Source organism: Ambystoma mexicanum, chromosome 13 (genome assembly GCF_040938575.1).
Source record: "Ambystoma mexicanum isolate Mex_15411 chromosome 13, UKY_AmexF1_1, whole genome shotgun sequence".
Taxonomy (NCBI): domain Eukaryota; kingdom Metazoa; phylum Chordata; class Amphibia; order Caudata; family Ambystomatidae; genus Ambystoma; species Ambystoma mexicanum.
Genome location: NC_090938.1, coordinates 340,757,979 through 340,782,001, shown reverse-complemented (window position 1 = coordinate 340,782,001; position 24,023 = coordinate 340,757,979). Strand labels below are relative to the sequence as shown.

The 24,023-nt window shown below is 48.7% G+C and overlaps 1 protein-coding gene across 5 annotated transcripts in view; it reads right to left on the bottom strand.

The window, feature by feature from the left end:
• HAUS4 (HAUS augmin like complex subunit 4) overlaps positions 1-24,023 on the bottom strand; it is an 845,169-nt gene that overhangs the window by 807,401 nt on the left and 13,745 nt on the right. Inside the window, exon 3 of one of the 5 annotated variants that reach the window (XM_069633843.1) lies at positions 15,447-15,565. The exons of 3 other annotated variants lie outside the window; for them this stretch is intronic. The gene's annotated coding sequence lies outside the window, so the exon portion shown is untranslated. Of the gene's footprint in view, positions 1-947; positions 967-15,446; positions 15,566-24,023 lie in introns of those variants that run through there. One more of the 5 variants, XM_069633845.1, reaches the window with a different exon arrangement.

Here is a 24,023-nt window from a genome sequence, read left to right as displayed (position 1 = left end):
ATCATGGGATCACTAAGAACGAGGAAGTCTAGAGGGGGAGGGAGGGAGGCGGGAAGACCTGGTGTTCAGGTCCTCGGGGGTTGGGAGGGGGGCAGGGTGTTTGGGGGGATCCCCAGGTGCTGCCCGAGAGGTGAGTCAAAAGTGGCACTTGGGTAACTGGCATGGTGCACACAAATGGAGGAGGGGAATGGATGAAGGGACATGACAGGCTGGACCAGGAGTCTAATCACAATTCAAATGGGTAATGCATAATGTTAGGGGCCTCAACACCCCGCTGAAAAGGAAAAAGCTGGAGCAATTTACGAAGCAGGGAAAACCAGATTTCCTGCTGTTACAAGAAACACATCTGCTTCGTAAGGACCAGTGCCGCTTCAGGTTAAGAGGGTTCGATCAAGTATTTCAACCGTCTGGTCCCACAAAGGCGGGGTGGGGGGTGGGGGGGTGGCGTTGGCCATCAGAGGCACGGTGAATTTCTGCATGGAGGATACCCTAAAAGACAAAGAGGGAAGATTTGTGGTGGTGAGAGGTAGAATTGCAGAGGAGATGTACACAATAGGGGTTATTTACGCGCCCAACAAGGAGCAAGACTCTTTCCTCCGCGACCTTATGGGGAGAATAGGTGACTGGGCAAGGGGCCAGATAATCATAATGGGTGACCTAAACATTGCATGGGACAAGGATAGGTCGGGGGCGCTTAGGAGTCGGTGAGGAGGGGCGGTGGCCTCAACGGAACTAAAGGACAACGTTGGGAGCATGGGGTTGAAGGACATCTGGAGAGAACTGAAAGGGGACGCGGAGGGTTACACCTTCCTTTCCGAAGTCCACGGGACACAATCTAGAATTGACTATATCTGGGTCTCGGCTAACCTGGTGGGTAGAGTTAAGGAGATAGTGGTGGGGCCATGGATAGCAGATCATAAAATACTGTCCATGCATGTAACGCTTACCTTAGACTCCTCGGGGACACCACGTGATATTCTGAAACTTCTCAGGGTGCGCAGTTATCTGTTGTTCACTACCCCAACTGGACTCCCTTTCTATACCACAGAAAACAAACCACAACACGAGAACAATTGGAATGCGTCCTAACGTAGGGAAAATATTATAGGTCAAAAAATCCCAGCAACTGTATTGCTCAATTACCTTAGTTGGTGATTTGGTTAGCTCTCCATCCTGCTTCTGCGCAGGGGTGCGTGTTCTGAAGAAGGGCTAGATTAGGAGTGAACAAAACAAGGGGAGAAGGACAGCCCTATATGGAATGTTGGGTGTTGAGAAAATGCCTAATGGTGAGGTGGAAAAACATTCAACCTATTCCAACAACACAACTGTGACTGGAGAGGTAAGGTTATTCTCCGGTTCTCCTGGAACTACCTCAAAAGTGCTATTCCTGACAATTCCCGGCCAGAAATAATATTGCTAACAAATCCTTTGCAAGGAACACACTAAATTTGTGTACCTAACTGTGACAGAAAAAATGGAACACCTCTGTTCCTAGAAACAAAATCTCCACACTAAACTCCCCAGCTCTGTGATACTAATACAATTATTAGGCGAAGAAAACATACACTTGCCCTTGGGAAACGAATGCAAGCAGAGCGGATAATCAGTGGAGACAGCTAATGAGGTAAATGATACTTGCTGTGGAAAGGAGACAGAACAGGAAAGAGTGTCTCGAAAACTCCTCACAGACGAAACGCCAAAAGGAATGCGTCTCCCGCCAACTCCTCACTGACCAAAGCCAACTCCTCACAGAGCTCATGGAATAGTAGTTGCGGAATGGCACGGGAAAACAATGACCATGGCATTATAGAGGGGGTATCTATGAATTACAAGGGAACTGAGGAATTCCTGTCAGAGGGATGAACCGCGGTAAGCGTCCGCTGAACACAGCTGAAGACGCGAAGCGCCGTTGAAAAAAGGGGAGGGGCTTAAGTACTCCAGAGTGACAGAAAACTAGACCGCTTGCCCAATCTAGGGTTGTAACATCAGGCGGCCATGTTGGTTGATGAGGAAGAGCCCTAGAGCCCTAGTAGCATAGCCCAACCCTACCTATCCTTAGACCAGGAATTGTAAGCGGCCACCCAGGAAATTTTGGAAATTCTTTTGAGGGGGGCCCCAGTAGTCATGACAATGCAGCTGGAAATGGGAGTGAGGAGAAAGGGATTGTAGGGCTGGAAATACCCGGAATATCTGTTGAGGGACCCTCTGATAAGGGAGGAGATGGAGGGCAAGATGAGGGAGTTCTTTGACAGCAACAAAAGTGGGGACACGGGAGAAGATATCAGATGGGACGCATTTAAGGCCACAATGAGGGGGGAAATTATAGCAGCCAAAGCACAAAGGCAGAAACAGCTACAGGCCCTGGAGTCCCGGCTGGAAGCAGAGGTCGAGGAGACGAGAGGCAGGGTTGCGGCAAATCCTAGTAGATCCAATCAAAAGGACTATAGGAGGGCGGTGGGACAGTTGGGGATCCTACGAACTAAAAAGGCAGAGGGGGCCCTGCTCTTTGTGCGGCAAAAATGTTATGCTAAAGGGAATAAGGCAGACGCCCTGCTGGCCCGCCTTCTTCAGGGAGCTGCCTCGAAAAACACTCACAGCGCTGAACTCTGATATAGGGGATAGGGTTACTCGAACTGAAGACGTTCGAGAAGCCATGGCTAAATTTTATGAGACCCTATATACATCACAGCACCCAGATGACCAGGCCCAGGAGAAATTCCTAGAAAGCTTTCACTTGCGTAAAGTTGAGGGGGAGGCCCAGATTAGTCTTCAGCAAGACATAACGGAGGAGAAAGTGAGGGGGGTGATCCGGAAGCTATCCGCAGGTAAGGGCCCGGGCCCAGACGGGTACTCAGCATCCTTTTATAAGACCTTTGCTGGGGTGCTGGTGCCACGGTTGACCTACCTCTTCAACTCCTTTAAAGGTAGTGTGCAAATCACCTCATCTATGAAAGAGGCCAAGACTTCCCTGATCCTGAAGGCGGGCAAGGACCCTCTCGTGAGATCCTCCTATAGGCCAATAGCGCTTATGAATGTAGACGCGAAAATATATACCAAACTTCTAGCGAATGGGCTCGAGGGACTTCTCCCGGATCTGATCCATCAGGACCAGGCGGGATTTGTGAAGGAGAGGCAGACAGCGGATAATATCATAAGGGTGGCCCATCTAGTGGAAAAGGCGGAAAAGACTAATACCCCGGCAGCACTTCTATCTTTAGACGCTGAAAAAGCGTTCGACCGCATGGAATGGTCCTTCCTCTTCAAGGCTATGGAAAAAATGGGATTGGGAGGCACTTATCTACAGGTGGTTAAGGCGAACTATGAGGGTCCTCGAGCGAGGGTGGCGGTTAACGGTACCTTATCCAGATGGTTCCAACTCCAAAGCGGTACAAAGCAGGGGTGCCATTTATCACCCCTGCTCTATGCGATCTTTCTAGAGCCCCTCTTGCAGGCAATTCAGGAATCGGAAGGGATACAGGGAATACCGTTTGGGGGTAAGCAGCATAAAGTGGCGGCTTTCGCGGACGATATGCTGCTCGCCCTGACCAACCCCATAGAATCAAGTAGGCAATGCAGGCTTTTATTAGAGGACTTTGGGGAAGCATCCGGTCTGCACATTAAAATGCTTAAGTCCGAACTGATGAATCTGACGTTGGCAAGGGAGGAAAGGGAGGAATTAAAGGAGTCAATGCCTTTTGCCTGGCGTCTGGGGGGAATCACGTACCTCGGGGTGAGAATTACTCCGGCCCTTAAAGGGTGGTATATGGCGAACTACCCCCCTCTTCTGCAAAGAAACAAGAAGGATCTCCTTAGTGGCAGAGTCTCCGGATTTCCTGGCTGGGGAGGCTTGAGGCAATAAAAATGGTCACCCTCCCGAGGTTGCTCTACCTCTTCCAGGCTATCCCCCAGGCGGTCCCGGCCAGCTTCTTTAAGGAGCTCCAGGCGATAACAAATGAGTTTATATGAGAGGGGAAAAGGGCAAGGATCAGTAGGCAGCTGCTTCTGGCTCCGAGGAGAAGCGGCAGACTTGCACTTCCCAACTTCCGTCAATATTACGAGACGGCCCAGCTAAGGGTGATCAGGGAGTGGCTTCGGGAGGGGGAGAGAAAACACTGGGTTACGATGGACAGAGCGATTACGCAGCACGAATTGGGGGAGGTCCTGTGGTTACCCAGACAACATCGGCCAGGCCATATGTATCCGAGTTCCATCACCAAGTAAGTCGCGGACAACTGGGACAGACTGGTCCAACACAAGGAAATCGCAACCTATCCATCCCCATTCACCCCAATCTTCAATAACAAAGACTTTACCCCCGGGCTGGAGGGAGGGGCATTCAAGGTCTGGCGAGAGGGAGGCTGCCGGTGGATCCGAAACATGTTCATAGGAGGGGAGATCAACACTTTTGTAGAATCTAAGAGGGACTTTGCAATGGGGGGGGGGTGAAAGGCTGAGATACCCTCAACTACGGCATTGGCTCCTACACCCCACGAACAAGGCAGCGGCCACTATACCGCCGACCCCTTTTGAGAAATTCTTGATGACCAATGATGGCTCAAAGGGCCTTATTTCGCAACTTTATAAGATCCTAGATGAGGCTACCCCGAGGCCGCAATGGACGTACATGGGGAGGTGGGAAAGCATCTTGGGCAGGGAAATAGAGAAGACAGAGTGGGAAAGACTATGGAGGAAGATCCCTAAATTGGCGAGAGCCTCGCAAACCCGGGAAGCATGGTGTAAGATTTTGTACGGGTGGCACTATACTCCAGCCCGTCTGCGTAGGATTTACCCAGGGTCATCGGGAACCTGCAGGAGGGAATGCGGTCAGGAGGGCATGGCAGAACATATCTGGTGGGGTTGCCCGAAAATAGTCCCGTTCTGGGAAGACATCAAGCGAGCGATGAACAAGTGTTTGGATCAGAAGGAGCCATACCCCTGGAATGGTCTCTATTAGGTTTGAAGCCAGCAACAGCGACAGGCGGTCCAAGGGGTAGGGAAAGAGCGAGGGTGATGCTCACTTTGGCAGCAATGACAAATTATCGCTCAGAGATGGAAAAGTTCAAACGTACCTATGTTCCAAGACTGGTTGCGTAAAGTCTGGGAGATAGTGGCGATGGAATGGGCCTCCTATGCTATGAACAATGCATTACAGAGCTTTGCAAGTGAGTGGGGGGAGGTCCTTATCTTTCTCAGAGACGACTTCAGGATAGGCTGGCGCCCACAATGCCGGAGACTCCTGGACCTGGAGTAATCCCGAATGAACACTTTGAAGGCACAATAAGACACGCAAACCATGCAGCAGCACCAAGGGGGGAGGGTAGGGAGAGGGGAGTTGTGAGGCATGTTATATTTGTTGAAAAATTCAATAAAGAATTAAAAAAAAAAAGATAATTTTTTAAAATTAATGACAGGGATCACTATCACTAGCAAGCATTCAATAAGGTTTACAGGCAAAATAATCTTCTATTAACTGCTGAGGTCAAATGGTTGGAAAAAAACAAACAGCATTGAAGGGGCAATAAAATCCCTCCGGGAGGTTAGGCCACCAGGGGGCGGAGGCAAGATGGCCGCCTGAGCAAAATATCTCTGCATCCAGCCCCAGGAAATGTGCGGAGTTGAGCAGAAAGAAGGAGCCCATCCCTCACAAGCCCCTTAAAAAAGGCTGCATGAACCCTTGCCCCCCCCCAGGGGGTCCAAACCAGTAGTCTCTACGACACCCACGGGCCGAGTTCAGCCGCCTGGAGTCACCGTGGCCCCTCCCCCCGCGGTCCCGAGCAACACGCAGGCGGCGCACGCCATGGCTGCAGCAGAGGGCAGGAGCGGGGAGACACTGCGGCCGCCTGCAAGGGGGTGTATCCACCTGGAGCGAGGAGAAGCTCAGGGCAGAGGACCCTGGAGGTTCTGCCCACCAGGTTGCTAGCGCCCGAGCCGAGGAGTGCCTGGCGGCCCGCCCCCCCCCCCTGTTGGAATTCATCAGAGCGGTCCTCCCTTGCCCTGAGGCCTTTGGCTCACCGCTCCCAGGCACGGCGAAGCGGTGCAGGGCCGACGCGAGGACACGCCCGACACTGAACGGAGACGCCTGAGGAGCTGAACACGGACCCTCACCGCCCCAGCGAGAATCGAAGCACCCCGACACCCACTTATCCACAGGAGGAGTTGGATGGACCCGCCTACCTTCACACCAGAGCTCCCCATTCTGGGCCGTCGCGGGAGTGCGCTCATACTACATCCGACTGGGGGGCACTGGAGACGGTACGTTCCAGGCGAGAGGCCCTTGGGCCAGGACTTTTTGAACTAGCCCCCACGAGCACCACTTGATTAAAGGGGGCCCCCCCATACCCTGCCACAGAGGACACCCGCTCCCCACCGACCACGACCAGCCATCTAGTGGTTTCCCTAACCACGGGGGGGTGGAGGGGATAAACCTGCTCTCCCACTGGCGCTGAAGCCTTAGAGCCTGAAGCCTTAGAGTTACTTGGCCGGCACATCCATAGATAGTCATTCCGAAGGCACCTCCCCACCGTGGATAGCTCCGGTTTCTCCTCCTACACGAGGCTGTGGGCCCCACAGTGGACAGTTGTAGCACCCATGAGTTGGAAGGAGGCCCTTTCCAAGTACTAATTTGCGGCTGGAGGGGACAAAATGGCCGCCGGGTGCCCATCAATGCCGCCCCCTGACCTGGGAGCCATCCAAAATAATATCTAGATGATCTTGGAGGAGATTCGTGGGATTCGGACCGTCATGGAAGCTAAGCTGGCTGACCTTACCACTAAAGTCACCACTCTGGAGGACCGCGTGGAGGGAGTCGAGAGGAACCAGCTCTCTACAGCGATCCTGGAGACGCAAATGGAGGCCAGGTTTCAAGAGGTGCATCGTCGGGAGGAGGAATTACGGTTCAAGGTGGATGACATGGAAAACAGGGAAAGGATGAACAATTTGCCTATTTTTGGCCTAGTGGAATCGGAAGGGGAGAACCCACAGGGACTGGAAGGCAAGGTTCACGATATAAGAATCGTCATGGGGGCGGAGGCCGACACCGAGATTAAGCTTGACGGGGTGCACCTTGCTGTTGGAGGAGGCAGGGGCCCGAGGTCGGTGCTGGCCCGACTGCATTATTACAAGGACAAAACCAGGATCCTGGAGAAAGCGAGGAACTTTGATGATATCCAATATGGGGACTAAGGTGGCAATCTACCAGGACCTCTCAGCCCTCACCCTCGCAATGAGAAAGAAATGCGGTGCCCTTACCAGATGGTTGCAGGGTAAGGGGGTCAGGTATCGCTGGGGGCACCCCTTCTACTTGGCATTCGAGTGGTCGGGGGAAAGACACCACCTGGTGATCTGGTGGGCGACCGTGCCGGCCCATCCGGCAGACCAGGGGGAGAGACCGGGAACCCCCCATGGGGCCCCGACAGACTGGGGCAACCCAGTGGCAAGACCAAAGTCAAGGGGGCTCGCAAGTTCCAAAAAACCAGGCACTCATCATCGGCCTCTGAGGATCATCTGAAGTGACAGCAACATCACTTCATCACAGGAGCATGAGATTTCCCAGTGACTAAGGCCACTGGGTGTTACGCCTATGGCTCTGTAGGCCGGTGACCAGGGGGTCACATGGAGGAGCGCCACGTTGGCGCCAAGTTGGGTCCGCGGGGTTTTGGGTCTGGTTACTGTTCTTTCACGTTTATTGACTTGTCGACGGACCCGCACAAGGGGTCCGTGCCTGAGGACACGGGGGGAGGTGGGGGACCTCGAATGCAAGGTCACGCCCCACATATTTGTTTTAAGGTTCATACACGTACATTCTGAAAAGAAGGGCATGGGTTATCCATGCGTTTATACTACCCGGGGCTGGGGTAGAGTCCTTGGTGGTTCGTTGACCGTCCCCGAAGGATATCGGGAGACATGGACGAACGCCTCATGATGGAGGGGAGAGGGGTGGGGGGAAGTGACAGGGGGGAGAATGACCACCATAAAGGCCAAAACGGTATCACCTAGAGGGGTCTATGGGGTTGTGGGGGGGGGGGGATTAGCCAGATCGAACAAGAACCTTCTACTTTACCGCAGGACGCACATAAGCATTACATTATGGTGACGATAGAGATGGACTCCCTAGACGAAAATGGTTGAAGGCAAGATAGGCACACTCAATGTCAAGGGCCTCAACTCTCAAAACAAGAGGTCATTGACCAGTAACATGTTCCGCAAACAACAACTAATGGTGCTGTTCCTCTAAGAAACCCACTCAGACAGGGGAGGGAATCACCCATCAGGGGGAGGGAAATTGGAGCCACTTTCTGGCCCTCCCACAGAAGTCCGAAGGAGGAAGGGGTGGGGATCCTCTTGAGCAAAACATTCCACCTCGCTAACATTGAAACCAAAAGAGGCTTTGGGGGGAGGTTCCTGGGGATTAAGGGTACCTATGAAGGGGAGCGCATAACCCGGGTCACCCTCTATGCTCCCAACTCAGGTCAGATAGGGTTTTTGACCCAAATCCTGGGGTTAATGGACGAATGGAATGGGCTGAAGGGGCCATGATACTGGGGGGCGACTTCAATCTTATAATAGACCCCAGGCTAGACTGGTGGACGGCAAGAGCGGCTGAACCAAAAGGGACAACTAAAGATAACTTAACGATGCAGACCCTTCTGAGGGAACATTACTGGGAGGACGTCTGGCGAGTGGCACACCCGGAACCCGGGGGATACACATTCTTCTTCCCCCCCCCCCCCCCCCCACCACACCTACACCAGAATCGACTTCCTTCTAACTTCTAAAGAGGGGAGTGGGGTAGCTACAGCTCCGAGGGTTGAGGCAATAAAGTGGTCCGACCAGGCGCTTCTTGTGGCAGACTGGTCGCTCCCCCTCTCCCCCAGATCGGCCCGCTGGCGGTGCAACGTCATGCTTCTGAGGGATCCGGTCTTTAGGGACTTCCTGAGAGGCGAAATGGTGGCATACTTTGAGACGAATGACAATGGGGAGACAGATATGGTGACAGTGTGGGAGGCGGCGAAGGCCACCTTTCGTGGTCTCCTCATAGCTGAGGCTTCCAGGCGCAAGCGGGAAAGAGGGCTCATTGAGGCCAGGATACGGACGGAACTTAGGAGCCTGTGGGGCAGGCTTACCCAGGAGGGGGCTGACAGGGGGGCCCTTATTATCGGAAAAGCGAGAGAAGCCCCAGGCCCTACACAAGGTCCTCATACGGGAGGTGGTCAAGAACCTGAGATACACGCGACAAAGGTACTACGAAAAGGGAGACAGGGTGGGGACATACTGGCACTTAGAGCCAGGGGTTGTAGACTGGAGAGGAGGGTCGGACCTATTAAAGACGGGGAGGGTAAGGTCCTCAATAAAAAGGCAGAGATAGTGGGCTCCTTTGCAAACTTTTATAGGGACCTGTACGCAAAACAGGGGGGTGGGCAAATCGTTGGGGGAGATCCAGGCATACCTGGAGGAACACCAGCTACTCCCCTTAACGGAGGCTGAATTGCAAGTTCTTGAGGGGGACATAACGGTGGAGGAGGTGGAGGCATCCATCAAGAGACTTAAAGCAGGGAAGGCCCTGGGGGAGATGGGTACACGGCTGATTTCTACAAACAATTCCAGCCCATTTTGATGGCGCCCTTGGCCAAACTGTTCAACCAAATCCGAAACAAAGTCGATCCCCCCCCCCCACAATTCTACAGGCCCTCATCACAGTAATCCCCAAGCCAGGAAAAGATCTGACAAAGTGCGGCTCCTATAGACCCATCTCCCTCTTGAACCTTGATGCTAAAATCTTTGCCAGGATCCTGGCCACTCGCCTGGAGAAAGGTCTGCCCCGCCTGGTTCACCCAGATCAGACAGGCTTCATACTAGACAAGCCTCAGACAGCATGTGCAAAACCCTCCATGTGCTACATTCAAGGGAAACCCGGGGCGAGAGGGTCTTGCTGCTGTCCCTGGACGCAGAAAAGGCCTTCGATAGGGCGAGTTGTGCTTTCATGGGGGAGGTTCTCTCGGCAATAGGGATGGGCCAGAGGTGGTTGGGATGGATGGCGGCACTATCCTCCGCCCCCACGGCCGGGGTGGTCGCCAATGGGATGGAATCAGAGGCCTTCCACTGGGGGCGAGGAACGAGACAAGGTTGTCCACTATCCCCCCTGATATACGCCCTTGTCATGGAACCCTGGGCGATCTTGGTGCGCAACAATGAGGCTATCACTGGAGTTCAGATGGGCAGCTCCCACTGTAAGATCAGCTTGTTCGACTCTCTCCTCTAGGTCACTAAACCGTCACAGACGATCCCTCATCCGTTGTGGGCATTGGAGCGCTATAGGGACCTTTCGGGGTACAAGGTTAACCTAGGAAAATTGGTGGCTTTCCTAGGGGGGGGGGGTCGACTGCCGGAAACTGAGAGGGAGTACGTGGAGGGTCTCCCCTTCCAGTTGCAGAGAGAGGGGTTCTGACACCTGGGAATCCAAATCACACCCAACCCAACGGACCTCTTCCCGAGCAACTTCACCCCTTTGTGGACAGATGTCAAGAGAGATAGAGAGGTGGGCGGTCTCAGGGTTCTCATGGATGGCACGACTCAACCTGTTCAAAATGGTGGTACTTCCCAAATTTCTGTTCCTCTTCCAGATGCTCCCCACTCAGGTGCCTACCACGTTCCTACATTCAATGAAACGCACCCTGCTCACGTTCCTCTGGGCGGGAAAGAAACATAGGATCTCCTACGATGTCCTAACGAGGCCCAAGGAAGACGGAGGGGTCGGATTCACAGATTTTGGCACATACTACAGGGCTTCCCAGTTGAGGATTCTGGTTGACCACTCCAACCCAGGGTCAGAAAAGCAATGGGTGGCACTGGATAATAGGCTACTCGCCCCGGTTACGCTCGACGAGTGGTTATGGGTCCCGAGAGCAAGTATCCCCAGGCGGGTTCTGGACCACCCGGTACTGGGGGTTCTATGGTCCATCTGGAAGGAAGGGACCTACTACAGATGGCTCACAACCTGGCCCTCTCAGTTGAGTTGTATTTCGGCACCACCGTTCCTGGCAAAAGTGGTGGAGCCTGCCGCCTATCAGAGGTGGTACGAGGCGGGCCTCGTTAGGGCCCGCCACTTGTGGGTGGGAGGGTCCTCCATGCCCCTTCTAGATCTTGAAGCCCTGGGGCTGGGCAAGCTATCACCTTTCCGCTACCTTCAACTGAAGGGAGTTCTCTCGGAACCCTCATGGGGGACACCCTCAGGAGGGACCTCACGGACTTCGAGAAAATGATCATCTCCACTCGAGGTTCCAAGGGGGTCATATCCCGTTTGTACAAGCTCCTCTTGCTCTCGATACCAAGGGATCCCCGCCAGCACGGACACAATGGGAAAAAGACCTGGGCATGGCAATGGATGACAAGAGATGGACTAAAATGTGCATCCGTGCCCACCACTCAACAACCTCCCCCCAGTACAGACACCAAGCTCTAAAGGTTTTACACAGATGGCACTCCCCTCCACAGTTGATAGCCAGAATGAGCCCGGGCTACGACCCTCACTGTTGGAAATGTCGAAAGGAAAAAGGGGACTACATACACATGTGGTGGTCTTGTCCAAGGGTGCAGTCATATTGGGGAAAGGTCTTGTCCTGGATCAGGGGGGTGGATGGAGTCACTAGACCCCTGTGCCCCTGGTTGCTTCTCTTTGGCATTGAGGTGGGAGAGGACCAGGAGGACACCCAGGGCCACATGCTACAGGTCATGCTTGTGGCGGCCAGGAGCTGCTTGGCCCAGAAATGGAAGAACTCGCACATGCCCGAGGAGAAGGAATGGGTTGTTAAGGTTCGGGCGATATACGACATGGAGTTCCTAACCCATGTCCTGGATGAATCCAGATCTAACAATGAGGAACTCTGGCTCCCCTTCTTTGAAAAATACGAACGGCCGACCTGAGGGGTGAGCCGTTGATCCGCTGACTTGTCCAGGTTCCAGGTCAGGAAGAGTTTGGGTACCAATTGTACGAAGCACGCGCCTCCTCATGGGGCGCCACTAAGTTGAGCTCTAGACTATGTGTGCACCAGACTATTCGACAGTCCGAACTTAAAAATGCACAATGCGACCCTGCAAGACAAGTTTGAAATCGATACCTGTTCACTGGCGATGGGGGGGGGTGAGGGGGGGAAGGGTTATTGACTGAACGTTCTTTATGGGAATGTAATCGAATTGAAATGATAGGTTTGTTGTAATAACCTAAAAATGCCAATAAAAATTATATTTTTTTTAAATAATCCCTCCGGGAACCTCATCAACCTATATAGAGAATGTGACACAAGTATAACTAGAACATGCATTAATCCAGGGTCCCTGCAACTCACATATGTATATATTAAATCATGTAGTGATTTCCCCAAAGTGTTGAACAAACTAAAACGTAGATGGAGTAGAGCATGAGTCATTAGAGGGGGTGGGCCGAGGGGGAGAATTTAGAACACGGTCCCCTGCACATAGAGGCTGGCACAACTAGCCCTACTGTGAACCAAAAAGGCAATGGAAAACGGGGGTAAACAAGCCATCTGTGTGTTCTTTAAAATAAATGGCGTAAAAAGCTCTGCCTCACAGGTATAGCATCCGTAACTTCCAGCAGTGAAAAAATATTCAAAAGCATTGCAATACAAAATGAGATGCCGGACAGTTTGCTTTTCATGAGGGGTAGCTTTACAGAAACTCTTTAGTGGTGCTTTGACCTTGAACTTCACAGAGTACCTGCTCTGTACACTTTTCACATTACACAAATCATAACAATATTCCACAGCTTGAAAGGGGGGAGGGGGGCAGCGTTGAGACTCTCCTTTAATGCAAATTCAATTGCTGGACATGCCACTTTTTTTTAGTTGGCTGGTGTTCAATGGCTTAAGTGAAAGCAATGATCAGGTTGCAAGCATTGTTAAGAGAAATAAATAGATGGGGCGGGGGGGGGGGGATCTGTCCATTGTGGGTTAGAGGAGTCTTTCTCTCCCTTCTTCATGAAAGTTTGGATGGCCAATATTTTCAACCATTCTCTGTGCGCAGAATCACAACAACAAATCTAAGCCCAAAGCACCCTGTGCCACCAGAAGGAGGAATGCAGGAATAGAAGAACTCATTCATCAGGGCGTTACAACCATCCCCAGCCGGAGACCAGACCTGGCAGTGTGTGCAGCACACCCTGTACCACACAGCGGCTCAAACAGTCTGCCACACACTTCAAAACGTAGCCTGCCTATATGCTAACCAAACAAAACTTTGCCACTTGGCACACTGTTTCAGAATTAAGCAATATTAAAGATGCTGCGAAAGTCACACACGCTTCCCACAAGCCACACATCAACAATCCCCACACAAGGGAAATCTATGCCAGCGGGTGTCTGTGCACTGGCATGCAGCTGTCTGGGCAACTTATTGAAAATTACAAGCATTGTGCCCTCTATATACAATAGACCAGGGGTCAGTTGGCGTGTGCTACCTTCAGTGGGGGGCCAACAGCGAGAGCTACTTGCGGGCTATATAAGGGGTCAGGGTTGTTCATAAACATTGGAAGGTGTACTTTTTTTGCTCTAATTTTCCCTTTATAAAGAATAACATATCCCTTCACGATTATGTTAATAAGTTCAAAAATCTCTTTATTGCATTCTTTTTTATTAGAAGTTCTCATAAAAAGACTTTCACAATGTAGGAAAATGATTGGGACATTCAGTGTGAAGGTTGACACTGCATGCCATCCACCAGTGCTCTGTAGTCTGGTGTATAACTTTATACAGCAACTCGATGCAGTTACTCAGATTCTCATCGGTCAGGCGGGTTCGAAATTTCGATTTGATGAAGTTCATATCTGAAAATGCAGATTCACAGAGATAGGTGAACCAAACAGCGAAGTCACTTAATGCTGCTGTGCAAATGTTACTGTACTCCTTGTAATCAACAAGGCTCCAGAAATTGGTGCGAGATTGTCTGCTTTTCAACTGAATGTCCCCTTGCAGGCTGACAATCTCCAGTTCCATAGCAAAACTGTTCAGAGTAAAACAGCTCACTCATTTGTTCTGTAAGTTCACAAATATGGACTTCCATGAAGGGGTTTGCGATGAACATCACACACAGTTCAATCCTTCGAAATCTCTGAACCGGTCACTGAACTCTTCCTTAAGCCTGCTCAGGAGACTGCTGCATTTGTCTATGCTCAGGAGTTCAGGACTAGCTGTATGCTTGGTCAGCATTTGCATTACAGAAGGGAAATGATGCATTTTCTTTTCTTCACTTGTTACTGAAAAGGTTAAATTTGGACTTAAATGTACTGCGCTTATGTCAACAAAGGTTTTTACCCTTTCCTTGTAGTTCACAGTATTTAATTTCTCGGTAACATCTGCCAGAAATTCAAAGTCAAATAGCCAAGAAATACTGCATAATTGGCCAAGGTCTTCATTTCTTGACCTCATGAAGTTTTTGATTTCTGGAAAAAGTGAAAGAAAGCGACCTAGTATTTTCCCCTTGCTAAGCCATCGGATTTCCGTGTGTAGCAACAGATCACTATGTGCGGCAGATAGTTCTTCATGGAATATTTTGAACATTCTGTGCTGTTTGGCCTTTGCACGAAATGAATTAATTCGCACAACAGGGGCCATTACGTGCTCAAACCCCATCACTTTGGCACAAATTGCCTGCTGGTGGATGATGCAGTGGTAGTGCAATAATGGAGGGAAATCAGGGTCTGCTTTACAGCACGCAACAAAACCAGAATGACGCCCTGGTGCACCATCAGTTGTTATTGCCACCAACTTGTTCAATGGAATTTTTGTTTTGACAAAATCATTCTTGACCTCATTGTAGATAAACACCTCCGGTTGTGGATTTCAGAGGCTACAAGGTCAAGAATTCCTCTTTGTTGGTGAAGTCTTCAAACACCATTCGAGCAAACAGTGCCAGCTGAGCAGTATCACTTGCATCCACCGATTAATCACACTGAACGAAAAAAAAAAAAAAAACAATTGCATATGCTCAAATCTTTTTCCAATTGCCCCATCACATTGGCTGATAGATGCAAACACAATGGCAATGAGGGTATCTGCACTAACTGCACATCTGAAATGGCAGACATAATTTCAGGGCAGTTTTTAAAATCTTTTAAAACTGACTCAGCCATGAGAGCCATCACACCTTTCACAACTGCACCATCTGTAAAAGTGCATTTGTGTTTTGCCAAATAACGTGCAACTTTGAAGGATGCCTTTGTTGCAGCATTTGCTTCCATTGCCGATTGGGTAAAAAAATCTGCAGGGCAGCTTTTAGTTCAGCTACTTTTTGGGATTGCAGACGGCTTACTTTAGGAAAGTTCTTTTCATAATTTGTATGCATTGTCCCAAAATGCCTCTCTACGTTACTCTTTTGTCCCCCACTACAGATTAAAACACACTTCCCTTTTACGCTTGCAAAAAAGAAATCAGTCTCACACTCTTGATGAAAATTATACGTCTTCTGCCTTTTGTTGGATGATCCGCCTACTTCTGCATCCATGATTTCAACAAGTGTTATTCCGACGTTTCTTTTGGGACGGCAAGTGCAATGTAATCTGAGGAGGATTTCAATGCGTTATTATGGTTTTAAAAATAATTGAGCACACAAAATTCTGCCTAGTTAAAAAATAAAAACCAATTCCATTTTAGCACATTCGCAATTCCCAAAAAATATTAACTTTGTGGCATGCACCTATGCCAAGTTATTTATAAAGATGTTATAGGCTTGACAAACCGCTTAATCACATATAAATGCTTCCGTTGTGCTGACAGCAGTTATTAGGAAATTAAACTGTGGGTTCATGGGTGTCATCTTTCGATATTCACTACAGGCGCAGAAATACCCCAAACTCTGCTCTGAATATAAGCAAGCTACCTGGCCAAACACATTTTATAGGAATTGCAAAAGTCATACGATTAACAAGCAGTTTAATATTTAACATCTCGGCAACAGTCTCTCAACCTGCTGAGCTACCCTGGTAAATTTCTACTGTACAGTGCGTCCATGGATGCCTTAATGTAGTCAAAATCGCTGTATTACCAACTGTATTTTGGATGCACCCCAGCCAGGAAAGTGGAATTGGTGTAGTGTGGAGCTTGGAAAGAAGCAGCATGAAAGAAGTTGCCCCATTTTAAAAGTTCTATTTTTAACATTTTTTTTATGTTTTATTGGTTAGACCATTTAAACCTTTAACATTTTCCACATTCAATTTATCTTTCAGTCTCAGCACATCAGGGAAAAGATCATTATTTAAGGATCTTTAGTGTTCTTCTCCTTAGCCGTTTTAGCAGAAAGATAAAATGAGCCCATTTACTCCCCTCTCTCTCCTGGTCCTTCCTCCTCAAATCCCAATTTCAGGGATTCAACAAATTTTAGAGCATCTATTGTTCTGCCAACCTTTTCAACCATCAATAGTCTTTCCCAATATTCCTCTCCATTTCTGGAGAAATCCTGAGAGTATAACTCCCCATTTCCTTCTGGCGTTTCTACATGTCTAACTGATTCCAGTTTGACTTTGTTTTCACAGTATCTACAGTATGCTTTTGATTTTTCTAGTTGCTTTCTCCTCAATTTAACCTCTCTAGAGTTCCAGATGTTCAATCTGCATTTTGGTAGAAGGTCTCTGTAGTGACTTGATGGGAACTTCTTTAGGTATGGCGAGAGATGTTCCATGCTTTACGTTCCCATATAATGTAACATTTCCTTTGAGTGGAGTTCAAATGCCAACTCCGCCCCCACAATGGCCCTTTTGGGATTCCCTTTAAATTTTTCCCATTTCCACTGCTGAGTGGAATAGTGTACCTGCACATCTCATTCACGTTCCAGTGGCCTACTGCACACCAAACGCGAGAGATTCTCTTCAGAGGGTGATCCACCAAAAGAGCAGCCTTGGACCAACAAGGATGCAGCTACTATTAGAAACGGCAGGGCTCTGGCGAGGAAGTCCCGTCGCCAGAGCCCCGTCACCTAAAAGTAGCTCACATGATTGCAAATGGGCCCAGGGTGAAGGAGAGACATTAAGCATCATAGCTGAATGTCTCCATTTCACCCTGGGCTTTGTTCTGCCGAGCTGCCCGACCCTCTGACAGCACACACAACAGCTGTGCGCACAGGAGCTGCAGTGACTCGGCAGAAAAAAAAAAAAAAAAAAGCGATAAACTTCCACCGATCCACCCAACCCAATTTACCTCAGCAAGACGTTTTCCTGGAATGCCACCGTCAGCTCGCTCCTGCATTCCAAGCCCCAGCCTCAGCCACCTCCAAAACAGATCCAAAAACGATGCAAAGTGCCATGGTGCTTTTTAAAGAAAAAAGCCTGGGCAAACTGAGTAGCACAAAGAAACCACTGTGGCCAATAGGAGCACAGCTCCCAGCAAGAAACATGCTCTAGCCAATCACAAGGTGCAATCTATATGCTATAGAGAATTGCAGGCCTGTGATTGGTCAGAACACTTCCTGGCATCATTCTTTTTTTTCCCGGAAACTCGAGCGCGAGGTACTTCAAAGGCTCTGGCGAGCTACTCATAGCTCGCGATCGACTGTTGGAGACAACTGCAATAGACACATTCTCACAGGGGCTATGGGACACTGCAATGTTCTTATGCAGACAACAGAGTCAAATCTTGAATATCGCTGGGTCTGTGCAATTCTTTCCTTCACAGTAAAGCACTGCAATGATTTTGCACATACCCACTGAAGGTGCGGTCATGTGTACGAGTTGTATATGCACCATACCAGACACATAGCAACATCGCACACAAGGGCACAGCAAGCACGTGGATAATGGACCACTTTAAAGCAACCAGGGATGTTGCAAAGGTTTCGTTTAATACATTAAGCTTCTGACGTTTAAGCCCACATGTGCACTGTCCCCTAGGTACCAGGTAGGATAAGTGCTCATCTAAACTAGCAATCAAAATATATGTTAACATATAGCGGTGCCAGCAAGATGGCAATTAGGTTTTTTGGCCTTTTTTAAAAAAAAAAAATAAACATGTTCTTGATAACAAGATAGTCACTCTACAGGCAGTGGTCTTCAAACTTTCTTGATCCCCGAGCCCTCCATAAGAAAAAGGTACCTGGCTTGGGCCCCTCTATATACATGGACTCCAAAATGTTTATCTGGTATAGAATAAATGGAGGTGTGGGTGCCAAACATTTTCAAAATCATTGCTTGCAATAACTCAAATTAGAGGGCAAATATTTGTAAACGCAGCAGTCAGACTTTTTTGCTACAGGGGACTGGACTAAAAGTAGTTGGATATGTATTTTATACTGTAACGTAGGACATACTCAAGTACAACAACTTGATTACTATCAATGCAGTCACTTGCAAGTTGTACAGTGGCATACTGGAGAACTAGTGTGAAGGGTGGGCCTGCCTTTCAGCAGCCAGCCATCACTTTTGGGTTACATTTTTGCAATAGCCAACTACAGGTTTTCTTCCAGCTTTGACCGATATTTAGTCTTTAGGGCTGCAAGTGTTGAAAATTCAATCTTGCAAAAGGTACAAGGTGCTGATTTGACTGCATTTGGATAGAGTAGGAAACTGCATTTTGCCAAAATCCACCCAAAGACAATTTTTTGAATTGGCTGTCCAGTAGGCAGCCACTTTGAAGTTCCATTAGTTCCTCCTGGAGGTGTATTGGGAGGTGGGTGGGCCCCTACGTCTGCTAGGAAAGGCTGAACCACGCAGTCATTGATGCTACAATTGTCCTCTGGAAAGTACTTTTAAGAGTCGTTCTGAGATGGTTTCCCCATTAGTTTAGCAACACATGAAGAGATCATACTCCGCCTCCTCAAGAGCATCTGCTAATAATGGAAACACATTTGGAATGCAGACATTAACCCTTCTCCTCAAAAGCCCCAACTTCTTGCATGCTGACATTTTTGCGTTCATATCCATTGATGTGATTTCTTTTCTGTGCCTTGCAGGGAGTGGTTTAGAAAATTTAGCTTTTCAAAGAGGTCGCCATAGTAAGTCAACCGTACAAACCAGTGTGAATCACACAGAGGCTCTTCTTTTGTCTGGTCTAAACCCAGGAGCAAGCGTCTCACTTTGTTCCCGAGTTCCTAAACACAATTTAAAACCTTTCCCCCTGGAGAACAACCTGACCTCTGTGTGGAACAAAGCATCATGTTCAGCTCCCATTTCTGCAGATAATGTGGCAAACAAAACAGGCTCTTGTGCGGTGCATCTTAATAAAATGCACAATCTTTATAACAGAAGTCAGCACCTCTGAGAGTCCATTCCCTGTATTGCGCACAGGCAAAGCTTCCCCGGGGATCACGCAGTGTGCCACAATATATGTGGAGCTACTACCAACACTTTGGCTTTTAACCCAGTTCTTGCACCAGCCATTGAAGGAGCACTATCCAAGCAAATACCAACACACGTCTCCCACTTTAGGCAGTGGGAACGAGTAGTTAACAGTGTCAATGACTATAGATGCAGTTGCTCCGCCCTGAATTGGTTTACAAAATATTTCAAGCACAATATGAATTCTGTACTGATAGAAGAGGACAGGTCAGTGATGCGGCAAAAAATTGTGGTGTCAGACATAAGGATACTTGGCATTTCTCTGCCGCACCGTCACTAAGCATTACCCGGTTGACAGCGAGAATTGTTGGCAGAATTACTCGCAGCATCTGTGAAGGGCTTTCCCTCGACCCCCACAGATAATGTGGTAAGAAGCTTCCAAAGCATTTGCAGGTACTGAGGCCACGTTTTCTTTTTGCTTGTGTATGCCTTGCAGCTGCCGTACAAACGAATCCCTGGTCTTTTTTGCTAATGTTTGGTTTCCAAATGCCGCCTTAATAGTGTTGGCTTCAAGCTTGCTTATGTAGCGCCACAAACCACACAATGCAGCTTAACAGCAACTGCGATCCATGTGAACCCAAAATGCAAAAAAAACACATATTTCCGGCCACTAGGAAACTATCCAGCTCTATGAGTCATTTCTGCATTTTAACGGCCGAACACAAAAAAAAAAAGACGGATTTTTTTTCCAACCGTTTTTGTACTGGCTTTAAAGCGCAGAAATCACATACCGCCCCCTCCTTAACTCGTCAATCGGGGGTGGGGGTACCCCCCAAACTCCAAATTTCCCCAACCACCCAACACATGCATCCTACCCACATGCGCACACACATACAGTCCAAAACTCACCTCTGCCTCCTGCGACGACTCTGCTGGGGCTCACAACGCCCGTCAGCCCCTGCGCGCACGTGTGCGACAGGGGTTTGACAAGTATGATAGTTTGATTTAGAAAGACCGTGGTCTTTCTAAATCACCCCCCCCCCCCCAAAATCGGTACAGTGAAAAAGATATTTACACTTAGTAGCAACGATCCATCTAAAAAAGGAGCCGACTCTGAAAACATGCAAACCCCCACGTTCATTTAATGTCATGTCATTTTTTTTTTAACCATTTCAGGTTTTCAAAAATTAAAAATGCTTTAAAAGATTTAAATTGAGAAACACTACATAAGATGCAATTCCCCAAACAAAACCATGTGGACAGATTTGGCGGGGGGAACTCAGCAGAAATGGGTCAGAAATGCTGCTTGGATTAAACACCACAATGGTACAAGTCTCAGAAGACTCCCTGTTCAGATCGTAAAGTTCTACCTCTAATCTTTTGTTGAAGTGTGGTCCTGGATGTCGGGGGGGGGGGGGGGGGAGAAGGGGGAGTATTCTTATAATGTGCCAATTTCCCCTACCTTAGAGACCCACAGCAACTTTGCTGGATTTGTTTTTTTACCTGGAGAGTGTGCAAGCCTTTCTTCCCACTCTTGTGTATTTTGATGTGGGTTTTTATTCTTGTGTTCTTTGATTATGGAGCCTAAAAAACTCCATAAGCATCTTTTCATGTTTGTGTCACACAGTACCCTCAGTGCAGTGACACAGGGAAGCCTTTCAGAATGTCCCAAGGTTTAAATACCTTCTCTGGGATAAACTACTGTTTCCCAGAGAAAAGTAAAGTTAAATTGACTTTACTAGTCTTTAAATTTCTAGACCCAGCACACACTACCTTCCAATAGAGTGCTGGAGGGGTTACCTAGTAATCCCGTGTCTAGAAACTCATCTAGCAGTCAAATGCTACCCTTTCCTATAGAAATGGCTGTTAGCAGTGGTTTTACAACAGACTACCATGATTTTTCCCGACCACAAACACCAGCAGCTAAAAATCACGGGAGCCGTGTTTTTCAAGATGGCGTCTGAGCCTCCTTTGTTTAAACAGGTCCCGGTCTTCTTTTTACGCCGTTTCGTTTTGGACAGGTCCTTCTAGAATTTGTCTCTGCGCGCCAAACCAGGTTTGGTCCCTTTGTTCCTACGCCTTTGGCGGGCTTCAGGACTAAAGACCGCCTCTGGCGCCCGAGTCTCTGGGGTGGGCAGGAAGTGAGGGAGGTGCCCGGAACTCCCTGTGTTTAGTCTCCTAGGAGATCCAAATGCACTCTGGCGTGATTGGCTGACTGTCTGACAAGCACAGCCAACCTGCTGGACGAGTGACAGCTAGGCTGTAATGAACGGGAGAAAACTGAATAAAAGTCGAGTCTCTTGGCTTCGAAGGCAGAGTTGACCACTGGAACGAAGGAACCAAAGACGAGCTGGAAGAGGACGACTGCTGCAACTCCTGGAACGTTGGTTTGCCCGGTGAAGCCCTGCTACAGGTCCAAATTTCCCAATTCAGCTCGACAGAGAAACCCCTTCAAGGACGACTTCTTCCTTTGAGTTGGTAGGACCAATCAACTCGCAAGCCACCTGGATACCATTCTCGGAACTGGTTAGGATTAACCAGGGAGGACGACACCAGCGGTTGTGCTTGAAGGACAGCTACTGGAACTGAAGATTTGCCATGTCTGCCAGCTTTGTGACCAGTCGCCGTGCAGGAGTCCCCTGATATCCTCCCTCTTGTCCCCACGACTGAGGCTCAGGAACAGCGAGATCTGCAGGAAATACCAGGAACAGAAGTCTTCAGCTGCATCTTTTTCTTCATTGTAGGTACTGTGAAAACTCAAGAGAACTTACCTCTCACTGCAAAAGTGCATAACACGTTGGCAACTTTCAGGCCCGATCATCTTGTGACCCAGCATACAAACCCTTCTTCCACAAACAACTACTGAGAACTTAAGCGAAGACTTTACCGTTTAATAACCAGAACCGTTTTATCCTATAAAAGACATTAGCCCATTGACCTTGGCCTAACCTATTTCATTGAATTGACTCCTCTGGTGAACTATTTGCCCCGTTTCAGAATCATTTATATTCGTTGGATTAACCTATGCCTTTTTACTCCTACTTTACCGCTATCTTGCCCTTACTTCAGGGGAGCTCAACCGCTTAAGTAATCAATACTGTAGTATAATTGGTGGTATTAACTTGCCTCCTTTTAGTGAATGCTTTATAAAGGATTGTGTAATAAATTAATAAGTGTTTTACCAAGAAACGTTGACAGTGTCTATTTGAATACTTGCGATTGTAGACCTCTGTGTGACAGCCCTTACAGCTCACATTCCCTCTTGAAATAAGCCTGACTGCTCAGCCCTGCTACCACAAGCCGTGTAGTACAGACTTATACCAATGGTTGGTTTTGCTTACACCTGTAGTCCTAATTGTATGTGGTGGTACCAGAGGGTAATGAATGCAATTCTGCCTAACACTGGACTAGGCCACAGATCTGTGGCAAAAACCACACCTGGATGCACAGGGCCAAAATAAACCTTCAGCACTTCTACTCAACCAATGTTACATAGGGAAAATAAATCCTTGCTTGCCTGCATGACTGGGTCAGGTGCTTCACTGGATTTTTCTTACTGGGACACAGGGGTTAGGTTGACACACCGATGCTTGGCGCAATGCTTCTGCAATGAAAAAGTCAAGGATACATGTCTACCTGCGACTTCAAAAGGAGCAGGGGTTACTGTTAGGGAGAATTCTCCAGAATGGCTAATTTCCCTTAACTGATGAGTCCCTCAGCAGCTTTGCTGGATTTCTAGGATTTTTTTCTTCGCCTGGTAAGAGTGCAAGCCTTTTTTCCCCCCACTCTTACATGTGCTTTTGCTGTGCGTTGTACATTTTTTGTTCATGGACTATCGAGTCTCACCTACTCCATAGGCATCATCTTTTTACTGTGTGTCACACAGCACCTTTAGTGCAGTGACACAGGGTTTGTCTTTTTATAGACTTCCCACTTTAAACTCCATTTTCTGGGACTGACTACTGTCTCCCAGAAAATGTATAGTTGCCATTGACTTTACTTGTCTTTAAATTTACAGACCCAGTACAACCTATATTCCAATAGAGTACTGGAAGGGTTAATAGTTATCCCGTTTTGTCAGTTTCTCATGGAACATTATTTAGTTCCCCTTTCTCTAAGATTTGGCTGGTGGCAGCGGTATCTACCATTTTTATTCTACCGTGAGCTATGAAAATAGCCTCGGTATAGTTAAAGGCTATGGTGGTAGCCTCAAACTGTAACCCGCTGGACCCCATTGATTTTTAGTTGGTTCCGGTCGGGTTTATTCGCCATTTCTTTTTGTAAAGGTCTTTCTCTTGTTTTACTGCACAGAAGCCCTCCTTAGGCGCCTGAGTGTCTGGGTGGTCAGGATGTCAGGGAGGGGTTTGAGGCCCCCTGCACAGGGTCTCCTTGGAGCCCCAAGTCGTACTCTTGCTTGATTGGCTAGGTGACTGTCCTACCAGGACAGCAACCCCGCCGTGTGATTGACAGCCAGGGTGTGTGAATGGGGGAAAACTGCTTAAAAGCAGGTTTCTGGGACTTGGAAGGCAGAGTCGCCACTGGAACGAGAGAACCAACGAGGAGCTGAAGGAAGACTGCTGCAACTACTGGTCATCCCGGTGAAGCCCTGCTGCAGGTCCGAATCGCCTGAAAATCTGACGACAGAAGATCGGCAAGGAATCTTCTTCCCTTGAGCTTGGTGGGACCAACCAGCTCGCCAAACATCAAAAGCCACCCTCCCTCTCCTGGTCGAATTGGCTGTGCATTGCTGCAG